The sequence below is a fragment of the Chiloscyllium plagiosum genome, unplaced genomic scaffold (genome assembly GCF_037043375.1).
Source record: "Chiloscyllium plagiosum isolate Xiang-an unplaced genomic scaffold, Cpla_swu_hap1 HiC_scaffold_5, whole genome shotgun sequence".
In the NCBI taxonomy this organism is placed as follows: Eukaryota; Metazoa; Chordata; class Chondrichthyes; order Orectolobiformes; family Hemiscylliidae; genus Chiloscyllium; species Chiloscyllium plagiosum.
In genome coordinates this window covers 44,683,637-44,696,424 of record NW_028270143.1, presented here as the reverse complement: position 1 = coordinate 44,696,424, position 12,788 = coordinate 44,683,637, and the positions used below count along the sequence as shown (strand labels likewise).

The following is a 12,788-nucleotide window of genomic DNA, read 5'->3' as shown; positions in this document are numbered from 1 at the left end:
AGTGGGTGAGCAAATTGCCCTTTTTGCTGAGGAAACTGACAAAATTTTGGTTGGATTTGGAGTCCCTGGCAATATCTTGGGTGGGCAGTTAGATATATTTAAAGAGATAGCAGGAAGACATGCCAAAGATCTAGAAATCATGAGATGTGCCCATTGCATGCAATGATATCCTTTTTTAATCCATTTATTCTGTCTATGTTCTGGGTGGCATCTGTGGAGAAGTTAGCTGGAGAATTGTAATGTACAGGGAATGTCGATTGCTCTTAATCCTGCATTGCAACAAGGGTGGAACTTGTCTCAAGGATTTCAAAAGGCCAATCAATAGTTCAAATTTACTGAACAATTAATTTTAGTCAGTTAACTGCAGGCACTGGATCAGAAGATTGCAACTTTTGGTTTGCTGGTCAGTCATGTAATGTAGGTTTGTAACATATTGTGTTGTTATTATTTGAGAAAATGGTACTGAACAGGAAGTAAAAGTGAGCTTTTTGACAAAAGTCAGGAAGTTATTTTGAGCAGTGAAATATAGACAGGTTTTCCAGGCAAGCACGTAACTTAACTTAAATGACGTCACTTGCAAAGTTAATTAGCTGCATATTTACAAAGTTGAGAGTTTTATGAGACAGATACAGATGGTCGGGACCACAAGTAGATTCAGTTCAGAAGAGGAGAAATCATCCAAGAAGCAAGGCAGTTTTTTATTTTATTTGCTGAAATTGCCAAAGTGGGAAAATTTAGTTAGTAGGAGACCCCCCTGCCCCCCAGGTTGTGAGAATTATAAAGAAGTATTGACTTTGCAGAGCTGCAAAGATGTCACAGGCCATTAGAATGGAAAATAAGTTGCTTCAGAATCCAAGGAGAAGGACGGGAAATAATAATTTGGGTAAGAAAATTAATGAACTAAGGAGTGATGCTTCACTGGGATTAAATGACAAGAAAGGATATTGCGGAAAAGGAGTTGATTTTTGATTTTTGCTAATTGTGATAAAATCTTTGCAATTTGTCTTATATATGTGTCCAGAGTGTGGTGCTGGAAAAGCACAACTGGTCAGGCAGCATCTGAGGAGCAGCAGAATAACGTCAATTCTCTTGCTCCTCGGGTGCTGCCTGACCGGCTGTGCTTTACCAGCACCAACTCTCAATTCTGATCTTCAACATTTGCAGTCCTCATTTTCTCCTTATATATATGTATGTGTGTCTGTGGTTTAGTTCTTTTTGTGTGACAAACTTCTCATCTTTTATTAAAAGAACTTTGGTAGCCACATGTGAATATGCTCAATGACTAAAGAAATAAAATTTACCAATCCAAGATTCACTCTTAGATCTGACTTGTCCCGTTTTGCCATCAGCTTGGATCATAACGTAACTAAGAGCAGAAACTGGAGGCTTGATCCTAAAAAGGGTGCTTACATACTTATTGGGCTGAGCACCACCTTTTTTGTGGTTAGGTCCTGGAAACTAGTAGGTGAGGTGAAATGTTGAATCTGGGTAACAGGGCTCTCCTTGGCTTGAACTGATTTTTGGACTGTTTTTGCATCAGAAGGATTGTGCCTGCAAAAACTACAGGATAGAGGTTTGATTGCTCCCTGGTCGTCCTGTCATCACCAACTTATTGAAAGATGTAATCTCATATGAAATGATGTTACAGATCATGGAGTCTGCTTAAGTGAACTGGCCAGTTACATCTCGTTTATTTTTCCCTTCTGATATACCCCTTAACTGTGTCCATTTGTCTGTTTTTATGTGAGAATTGAGGGGGGAGGGGGGGTAGAATCAAAGAAGTTCATGCTTAAATCATGCACCTTAACTAGATTATCTTTTGGTTTAATTTTGCTCTTCGAACATTGTGTCTGCTCCACCATTCAATCATGGCTGATACGTTTCTCAACCCCATTCTCTCCTTTCTCCCTCTAACTCTTGATCCCCTTGATAATCAAGAATTCTTCTATCTCAATCTTAAATATACTCAATGCTCTGGCCTCCATAGCCTTCTGTTGCAATGAATTCCACTGAAGAAGTTTCACCTTATCTCCATTTCCCTTCACTCCAAGGCTGTTCCCTCAGGTCCTAGTCTCTTCTAGCAATGGAAACATCTTCCCTAATCATTGTAATCTCTTGTGTTTCAGATATTGTGAAGATTTGGTGTATAGGGATGACAAGAGTCTTCTCCTAAAACATGATAAAATTACAACACGCATTCTGTAAAAAAACATTAAGTTTAAGCTTCCTGCAGTTGTTGGATGTGGAAGCTCTTGTTCTCCTCTTTGTAACAGCTAAAAGCTGGGGTTCTCTTCCTGCTGCGGGAATTGCATTGAGATAATCTATTTTACTGAATTTGCCTTTCCCAAAGATATTTTAATGGAATGTTACTACATTGGAACAGTTAATTAGTAGTAGCTAATATATATTATTTTCTTAAGCATTTTGATAAGTTAGTTAGGCTAATTCTTTTTTATTTTTATTTTGTCTGTATTTTAACTAGAGTGTAAAAATAAAGTGTGATTTGCTTAAAGTTGAGCAGTTTCACCTATCAAGTTGTATCTGGAGCATAATGTCTTACACTTACCTTTAAAATAAGAAAAAGTTAAGGTTCAGCCTATCTTCTTAATATATTTTGAGGGGGTTTGGTCTGGTCCATAACACTTGAGTGAGCCCTTACTTTTCTGGGGAGAGCTTGGGACCTGGCATCGGAATTGATGGCTGCTACATTGGAAGACGTCTTGTTGGAGAGGTACACCCATCGGCAAAAGATGGTGCCTGAGGATCTGTAACTTCATCTTTGGTTGGTTCTGGTGCTATTGGCAGTGAAATGGTGGCAGAAGGGCATCACAGCAACATTGATGAAGTGGGTTTAGCAGCAAAAGACACAACTCTGACATTGGTGGGTCTGGTGAGGCCGTGGGGGAGAGAATAGGCCCAATGGCAAAAGATGAAGCCTGGAAAATAGCAACTTCAATGCTGGTTGGGTCCTATATCGAGGGTGGTGAGGCAATGGAGGAGGGATGGCAGCACAGGCATCTTAGATGATGAGCTGACACAGGACTGGTGGACTCTCTTGAAGGTGTATCTTTTCTTTGTTCTTAATCTATTTGTCATGGCGATGGATCATGGCTACAGTGGAAAACGTTGTCATTGTATTTTACTGCTTTTCTCACTGTAAAATACACGTGACAATAAATTCATTCATTTATATGGGTGAATAGACTGAAGGCAGAGTCATTATGCTTTTTCACGTGTGTAAGACTGGTGAGATTTGTATATGTGAATTTTTGCAGCATAATACATATTAAAGAAAGTTTATTATCTCACACATCTGCGGTACATTGTACTTTTAGCATCTAGGAAATCTATCGAGATAGGTCGCGAGTCACATATTCAATGGTAATTCCTAATTTTGCTTTCATGTAACGTGATGTGCAAACGTCCACAATTTGCAAACTCCCTGACCACATCTCTCCCTCTTGCACCATAACCCAAGGCTGGTTACATCCACGCGCCTTCCCGGTCCCACAGGCTCGCTGACGTCACGGATCACGTGAATAAACACGGCGCCCCTTGAGGAACAGCCGCGCATGCGTTGATGGGGCCGGCAGTAGTTAATGACCCAGGTGCCGGGGAGCCGTTGGGTGAGTGTCCGGGTTTCGGCATGTGGTTTGGCGCTCGGTCCCGGTGGGGGAAGGTGGTGGGAGCCGGTCTGAGTGCGGCCGATGGGAACTCTGTTGGTCATGGTGTGAACGAGGGGCGGCTAAGTGCTCAGGTTGAAGCATGTCACCGGATATTGGGCTTTAGGCCTATGTCCCCGTTCCTCGAAATCTATCCGAGTGTAACATGAATGATGATGCGTGGGCAGGGTGGAGTGTCTCTCTCAGTCCCCTCTTTACTCCTGACAAATGATTAGAACCCAATAGGAAACTCTGGTTTCATTTCAGATCACAGTGCAGTGCTGGAAACTCCTCGAACATCACATCACAGCACAGCAGGGTAGTTTTTTTCATTTGCAAAAAGTATACTTTATTCGTTTTTAAAAAAGTCTACAAGCACAAACAGGTTTACATTCTGTTTTGTATAATCTTTCCAATGAGGAAAAAGAACCAAATGATACATTGGAATTTTACATCCCGGAGAGCTACTGTGCAGTAGAAAGTAACATTTTTTACCTCCTGCCAATGCAGGGGTCTGCCATCTTAACTGGCCCCTGTTTTAATTTGCAGAAAGACCTTGGATGGTGATCTACCTTAGGTTGTGGAGTTTCCTCACTGCACCTTGGTGGCAGCTGACCCAAGCTTTAGCATGTCCCTCAGCATGTAATACTAGACCTAGGAATGTTCCAGTCTGCAAAAGTCAGTTGAGGACAATTCCTTGGGCAAACCAAACAGTATCTTTCACTGAGTTACATTGACTGCGTCTTCCAGGTATGGTCAGTGTTCATTTGTCTCTGTGTTCGCCTTGGGGTATTGCCTGTAGAGCATGAAGCCCTGTGTCATGGAATGCTCAGGATGAACCTTGATTTTAAAAAAAATACTGCATCTCTGTCCAGACCTTTTTTGCAAAGCCATGTTTCAGAAGGAGGTGGTGTGACAGTCAATTTGTTCCCCCAACTTGCACCTGCAGCTACTTCAAGAGCAACAAGCATGTGGAAGTGTAGTGAGTCTGGGCTTATGTGACAGGATGAGCCCACTCTTTTTCCTGCAAAATCTCGAGGATGTTACATGCTGACCACTGTCTGGATGTGTGGTCAAAGATGTTTCCTCTGCAAATTTCACCTACGAGGGACAGGTGGTACAGAATGGTCCAACTTCCTGCAGCAATAAGGCCAGGCCCATCCTTTGTCACACAAGGGACAGGTAGAACCTCAGTACATGGTGACACTTGGTGTTTGTGTATCAAGGGTTAGAATTCAAATCTGTTAGAATTCTTTGAAGAGGTAACAAGTAGGTTAGACCAGGGAAACCCAGTGGATGTTATCTACCTAGACTTCCAAGAGACCTTTGATAGGTGCCTAATGGGAGGCTGCTGAGTAAGGTGAGGGCCCATGGTGTTTGAGGTGAGCGACTGGCGTGGATTGGCTATCTGACAGATAAAAAGGTTCTTCTTTGGAATGGCAGCTGGCGACGAGTGGGGACCTGCAGAGTTCAGTGTTGGGGCCGAAGCTGTTCACTTTATATATTAATGACCTGGATGAAGGGACTGGGGGCATTCTGGCAAATTTCGCTGATGATACAAAGTTAGGTGGACAGGCAGGTAGTACTGAAGAGATGGGGAGGCTGCAGAAAGATTTAGACGGTTTAGTAGAGTAGTCCAGGAAATGTTTGATGGAATTCAATGTGAGCAAGTGTGAGGTCTTGCACTTTGGGAAAAAAAAATACAGGCATGGACTATTTTTTACACAGTGAGAAAATTCATAAAGCCAAAGTACAAAGGGATCTGGGGGTGCTAGTCTAGGATTCTCTAAAGGTTGATTTGCAGGTTGAGTCCGTGATTAAGAAAGCAAATGTAATGTTGTCATTTATCTCCAATATAAAAGCAGTGACGTGCTTCAGAGATTTTATAAAGCTCTAGTTAGGGCCCATGTAGAATACTGTGTCTAATTTTGGGCTTCACACCTCAGGAAGGACACACTGCCACTGGAGCGTGTCCAGCGGAGATTCACATGGTTGGTCTTTGGAATGGTAGGCCTAACTGAGGATCCTGGGATTGTATTCATTAGAGTTTAGAAGGTTGAGGGGAGGAGAAAGTGAGGTCTGCAGATGCTGGAGATCAAAGTTGAAACTTTATTGCTGGAACAGCACAGCAGGTCAGGCAGCATCCAGGGAACAGGAGATTCGACGTTTCGGGCACAGGCCCTTCTTCAGGAATGAGCAGAGAGTGTTCAGCAGGAGAAGATAAAAGGTAGGGAGGAGGGACTTGGAGGAGGGGCGTTGGAAATGTGATAGGTGGAAAGAGGTCAAGGTGAGGGTGATAGGTCGGAGTAGGATGGAGGCGGAGAGGTCAAGAAGAAGACTGCAGGTCAGGAAGGCGGTGCCGGGCTGGAGGGATTTGGCTGAGACAAGGTGGGGGGATGAAGAAACTGGTGAAGTCCAAGTTCATCCCCTGTGGTTGGAGGGTTCCCAGTCGGAAGATAAGACGCTCCTCCTCCGACCATCGCGTTGTTGTGGTTTGGCGGTGGATGAGTCCAATGACCTGCATGTCCTCGGTGGAGTGGGAGGGGGAGTTGAAATGCTGTGCTACAGGGTGGTTGGGTTGGTTCGTCCGGGTGGCCCAGAGGTGCTCTCTGAATCGCTCCGCAAGTAGGCGGCCTGTCTCCCCAATATAGAGGAGGCCACACCAGCTGCAGCGGATGCAGTAGATGATGTGGGTGGAGGTGCAGGTGAATCTGTGGCGGATATGGAAGTTTCCTTTGGGGCCTTGGAGAGAAGTGAGGGGGGAGGTGTGGGCGCAAGTGTTGCACCTCCTGCGGTTGCAAGGGAAGGTGCCGGGAGTGGAGGTTGGGTCGGTGGGGGGTGTGGATCTGACAAGGGAGTCGCGGAGGGAGTGGTCTCTACGGAAAGCTGATAGGGGAGGGGAGGGAAATATATCCTTGGTGCTGGGGTCTGTTTGGAGGTGGTGGAAGTGACGGCGGATGATGCACTGTACATGGAGATTGGTGGGGTGGTAGGTGAGGACCAGTGGGGTTCTGTCCTGGTGGCGGTTAGAGGGGCGGGGCTCAAGGGCGGAGGAGCGGGAAGTGGAGGAGATGCGGTGGAGGGCACCGTCGACCACGTCGGGGAGGAAATTGCGGTCCTTGAAGAAGGAGGCCATCTGTGTTGTACGTATTTTGAACCGGTCCTCCTGGGAGCAGATGTGGCGGAGACGAAGGAATTGGGAGAATGGGATGGCGTTTTTACAGGGGGCAGGATGGGAGGAGGTGTAGTCCAGGTAGCTGTGGGAGTCGGTTGGTTTGTAGTAGATGTCCGTGTTGATTCGGTCGCCCGGTCCGCAGCCCTCCACTCCCTCCGTTCCAACCCCAACCTCACCATCAAACCAGCTGACAAGGGAGGCGCAGTAGTAGTTTGGCGCACTGACCTTTACACCGCTGAGGCCAAACGCCAGCTCGCAGATACCTCCTCCTACCGTCCCCTTGACCATGACCCCACCTCCCACCACCAAACCATCATCTCCCAGACCATCCATAACCTCATCACCTCAGGGGACCTCCCATCCACCGCCTCCAACCTCATAGTCCCACAACCCCGCACCGCCCGTTTCTACCTCCTGCCCAAAATCCACAAACCTGACTGCCCCGGACGACCCATCGTCTCAGCCTGCTCCTGCCCAACCGAACTCATCTCGGCATACCTCGACACGGTTCTGTCCCCATTAGTCCAAGAACTCCCCACCTACGTTCGTGACACCACCCACGCCCTCCACCTCCTCCAGGATTTCCGCTTCCCCGGTCCCCAACGCCTCATCTTCACCATGGACATCCAGTCCCTGTACACCTCCATCCCCCATCACGAAGGTCTCAAAGCACTCCGCTTCTTCCTTTCCCGCCGTACCACCCAGTAACCTTCCACCGACACCCTCCTTCGACTGACCGAACTGGTCCTCACCCTGAACAACTTTTCTTTCCAATCCTCCCACTTTCTCCAAACAAAAGGAGTAGCCATGGGCACCCGCATGGGCCCCAGCTATGCCTGCCTCTTCGTAGGGTATGTGGAACAATCCATCTTCCGCAACTACACTGGCCCCACCCCCCATCTTTTCCTTTGCTACATAGATGACTGTATCGGCGCTACCTCGTGCTCCCACGAGGAGGTTGAACAGTTCATCCACTACACTAACACCTTCCACCCCGACCTCAAATTCACCTGGACAGTCTTGGACTCCTCCCTCCCCTTCCTAGACCTTTCTGTTTCTATCTCGGGCAACCGAATCAACACGGACATCTACTACAAACCAACCGACTCCCACAGCTACCTGGACTACACCTCCTCCTATCCTGCCCCCTGTAAAAACGCCATCCCATTCTCCCAATTCCTTCGTCTCTGCCGCATCTGCTCCCAGGAGGACCAGTTCAAAATACGTACAACACAGATGGCCTCCTTCTTCAAGGACCGCAATTTCGCCCCCGACGTGGTCGACGGTGCCCTCCACCGCATCTCCTCCACTTCCCGCTCCTTCGCCCTTGAGCCCCGCCCCTCCAACCGCCACCAGGACAGAACCCCACTGGTCCTCACCTACCACCCCACCAATCTCCATGTACAGCGCATCATCCGCCGTCACTTCCGCCACCTCCAAACAGACCCGAGCACCAAGGATATATTTCCCTCCCCTCCCCTATCAGCTTTCCGTAGAGACCACTCCCTCCGCGACTCCCTTGTCAGATCCACACCCCCCACCGACCCAACCTCCACTCCCGGCACCTTCCCTTGCAACCACAGGAGGTGCAACACTTGCGCCCACACCTCCCCCCTCACTTCTCTCCAAGGCCCCAAAGGAAACTTCCATATCCGCCACAGATTCACCTGCACCTCCACCCACATCATCTACTGCAGCCGGTGTGGCCTCCTCTATATTGGGGAGACAGGCCGCCTACTTGCGGAGCGATTCAGAGAGCACCTCTGGGCCACCCGGACGAACCAACCCAACCACCCTGTAGCACAGCATTTCAACTCCCCCTCCCACTCCACCGAGGATATGCAGGTCATTGGACTCATCCACCGCCAAACCACAACAACGCGACGGTCGGAGGAGGAGCGTCTTATCTTCCGACTGGGAACCCTCCAACCGCAGGGGATGAACTTGGACTTCACCAGTTTCTTCATCCCCCCTCCCCTCACCTTGTCTCAGCCGAATCCCTCCAGCCCGGCACCGCCTTCCTGACCTGCAATCTTCTTCTTGACCTCTCCGCCTCCATCCTACTCCGACCTATCACCCTCACCTTGACCTCTTTCCACCTATCACATTTCCAACGCCCCTCCTCCAAGTCCCTCCTCCCTACCTTTTATCTTCTCCTGCTGAACACTCTCTGCTCATTCCTGAAGAAGGGCCTGTGCCCGAAACGTCGAATCTCCTGTTCCCTGGATGCTGCCTGACAAGGTTGAGGGGAGATCAATTAGAAACTTCCAAGGTAATGCATGGCTTAGTAGGGTGGACGCTGGGAAGTTGTTTTCGTTATGCGGGGACACTAGGACCTGTGGGCGCAGACTTAAGATTAGAGGGGGTCAATTTAGAACAGAAGTTAGGAGATATTTCTTCAGCTAGAGAATGGTGGGCCTGTGGAATTCATTGTCACGGAGTGCAGTGGAGGCCGGGATGTTGGGTGTCTTCAAGGCAGAGATTGATAAATTTTTGAACTCGCAAGGAATTAAGGACTATGGGTAGAGTGTGGGTAAGTGGAATTGAAACTCCCATCAGCCATGATTAAATGGCAGAGTGGACTTGATGGGTTGATTGGCCTTGCTTTCACTCCTATGTCTTATGGTCTTACGGCCTTAAGGTCTAAGGGTCTATGCACAGTCTGATGCAGCCTCGTACGAAGGTGGCCATCAGAGTGAGGAAAGCGTTGGGCCCAGACTTGTATCTGGTGTACCTGCAAATCCAGTGCCACCCTCTGTCATACTTGTAGGCATTTGTATCCCTAGGACCGTGAGGCTCTCTGAGATCATCCTGCCCAGCACAGTACAAGTTTGGTTGGGGTGAATTACCGATCCAAAAAGATCTGACGATCCTAAACATATTTATAACGTAGATTACAAAATTAGGTTGCCAACTTTGAATTTCCTCTCTTTCCCCCTTCTGCTTGGGTGATGATACCTTTCCTTAAGAATTTGCACATGCTACCTGCCAGAAGCATACTGACGATACCCTTCCAGATCTGATCAAGATTGCCCCATCTGATCAAGATTCCGTTGTGGCTCTCTATACTGTCCACTACAGCACCAATTTTAGCATCATCTGCATGTTTATGAACCATGCTTTCTATATTCTTATCCAAATCATTCATGTAGGTCAGCTCATCGTGAGATAATAGCCGGTATTCGTGAAAAAGGGCCGACTGATCTGTTAAATGTGCCTGTCGTAGTCCTAATGTTACTAGGGCATTGTGTTTCTCTTTCCCTAATAGTGACCACACATTTAAAAAATAATTTATTGTCTCTAAACCCCTTTGACACATTGTGTTTTTTATTTTTATTATGGGAAATATGAAATCAGTAAACGTGTTTGGTGTTATGTCTTTCAATTGCCCATGGTTCTCATTATTTATTAGTTGAGTTATCCATGGGACAATTGGACCAGTTATTGATTCAAGCTTGTTACTTCTGTTTAGTTCTTGAAGATTGAAAATGGCTTTCAGTCCTCCTTGCATAATGACATTGAAGTTTCAAAACGCACAACCCTTTTGGCATAAAAGATGCTGAAACGTTTTTGTGGTTCAGAAGTTCTAAGCAAGAACCAGCAGGACTTCCTGCAGACCATGTGAGAGATTCAGCACCATTGTGCTTGAAAGAGGAAGTGGCTGTCTAAAAGTCAGGTTGTGAGGGGGGAGTCCTTACACATTAATAGGTCCTGCCATTGGGCAGTTAAGTGTGTTGTTGGGCTGAGCACCACCTCTTTTGTGATTAGGTGCTGGAAAGATACAGGCAATGACCATTGGTATGCTTCAGGCCTTGTGTGAACACTGAGCTCTATGGGAACCAGACCACATTACCATCCCCAGGGCTGAGGTTTTAATTTGAGAGAGACAAGGATGTTTAGCTTCTGGGTTGACAGGATCTATATGAATCATGTCATTTTCGATTTAGACAGTATTTTATTTTGCTGGAGTTCTTGTGGGTCAGGTAACTTGTGCAGCCAAGCTGCTTGCTACATCTCATCATCTAGTTAAGAAGAGGTGATGTTTCACCTAGTTAATTCGATTTGAAGTTTCTGTTCAGCTTGGCTCTATTAGCAAGAACGAGTGCTTCATGTTTGGCAGTGAGGCAGGGGAGAAGGCAGATCTGAACAGTATCCTTCAGGTGAGAGACTGCTCATAAGTACAGGATACCAGAACAATGTTGGGAAATTGAGGGACCTGGTTAATCCTGTGACTTGATGGGTACTGAAATCTTCACCTAGACTTTCTCTACTGTAGTATCTTGAGCAGGATATTCCAGATTTGAATGTGTAAGGTTATGTACTTTGGGTAGAATAGAGCTATAGACTAATTTCTAAATGGGGAAAGGCTTCTGAAATCTGAAGCACAAAGGCACTTAGAATACAAGAGCAGGGATGTACTGCTGAGGCTGTGTGAGGCTTTGGTCAGACTGCATTTGAAACACTGTGAGCAGTTTTGGGCTGTATATCAAAGAAAGGATGTGCAGTCCTTGGAGGGATTCCAAATGAATGAAAGGCTTGTCAAATGAGGAGCAGTTGAGGACTGAGTCTGAACTCGACAGAGTTTTTAGGAAGTTGAGTGTGTGTTGCCGGAAAAGCACAGCAGGTCAGGCAGCATCTGAGGGGCAGGAAAATCAATGTTTCAGGCCGGAGCCCTTCATCAGGAATGAGGCTGTGAGCCTCGATTGGTGGGGGGGTGAGATAAACGGGAGGGGGGGTGTGGCTGGGAAGGTAGCTGAGAGTGCAATAGGTGGACGGAGGTGGGGGTAAAGGTGATAGGTCGGAGAGGAGGGTGGAGCAGTTAGTTGGGAAGGAAGATTGACAGGTGGGACAGTTCAAGTTCTGGCCAAGACCCCAAAGGAGCCTTCCACATCCATCAAAGTTTCACCTGCTCTTCCACACATCATTTCTTGTATCCATTGCTCCCGATGCGGTCTCTCCTGTGTTGGGGAGACTGGATGCCTTCTTGCACAGCGCTTTAAGAGAACATTTCTGCGACACCCGCACCAATCAACCCCAGCACCCCATAGTCGAACATTTCAACTGCCCCTCCCATTCTGCCGAGCACATGCAGGTCCTGGGCCTCCTTCACCATCGCTCCCTCACCACCCGAGGCCTGGAGGAAGTACACCTTATCTTCCACCTCAGGACCCTTTAACGCTCGGGCATCAATGTGGACTTTACCAGTTTCCACATTTTCCCCCCCCCCCCCCCCCATCCCATTCCAACCTTCCAGCTCAGCACTGCCCTCATCACCTGTCCCACCTGTCAATCTTCTTTCCTGCCTATTCGCTCCACCCTCCTCTCGGACCTATCATCTTTACCCCCACCTCCATCCACTTGCACTGTCAGCTGCCTTCTCCCTAGCCGCACCCCCCTCCCATTTATCTCTCCACCCCCAAGGTTCCTAGCCTCATTCCTGATGAAGGGCTCTGGCCCAAAACGTCGATTTTCTGCCCTTTGGATGCTGCCTGACCTGCTGTACTTTTCCAGCAACACACTCTTGACTCTGCTGTCCAGCATGTGCAGACCTCACTGTCTCCAGAGTTTATTAGGAAGACAAGTAGGATCTCATTGACACTTACAGAATATAGGGAGGCTAAAGGTGGAGGTGTTTGCATTAGTAGTAGAGAGAAGAAACTGATAGCACAGCCTCAGAATTATGGGATGGAAATCGTTGCCACAGATTGCTGTATGTTTAAGACAGTCTTGATCAGTAAGAGGACTCAGGGTTATGGGACGAAGGCAGGATTAACCATGATTGAATGGCAAAACAAACTCAAATTTTGCCGAATGGTCTAATTTTTCCTCCTTTATCTTATGCTCTTATGGAATGTCTTCACATTTCTTTCAGGCATGCTGTATCGTAGCAGCTTCTATGGTGTTGGTGCCACCACTACTTGGTGTGGATGGGGTTGTTTCTGCTTTGCTAT

At 47.4% G+C, this 12,788-nt stretch overlaps 1 protein-coding gene across 2 annotated transcripts in view; it reads left to right on the top strand.

Annotated features, from left to right (window-relative positions):
* The first annotated feature begins 3,568 nt into the window (after positions 1-3,568).
* The window catches only part of mios (missing oocyte, meiosis regulator, homolog (Drosophila)), a 56,731-nt gene continuing 47,511 nt past the window's right edge, over positions 3,569-12,788 (top strand). For both annotated transcript variants that reach the window (XM_043689878.2, XM_043689880.2), the window contains exon 1: positions 3,569-3,626. The gene's annotated coding sequence lies outside the window, so the exon portion shown is untranslated. The remainder of the gene's footprint in view (positions 3,627-12,788) is intronic.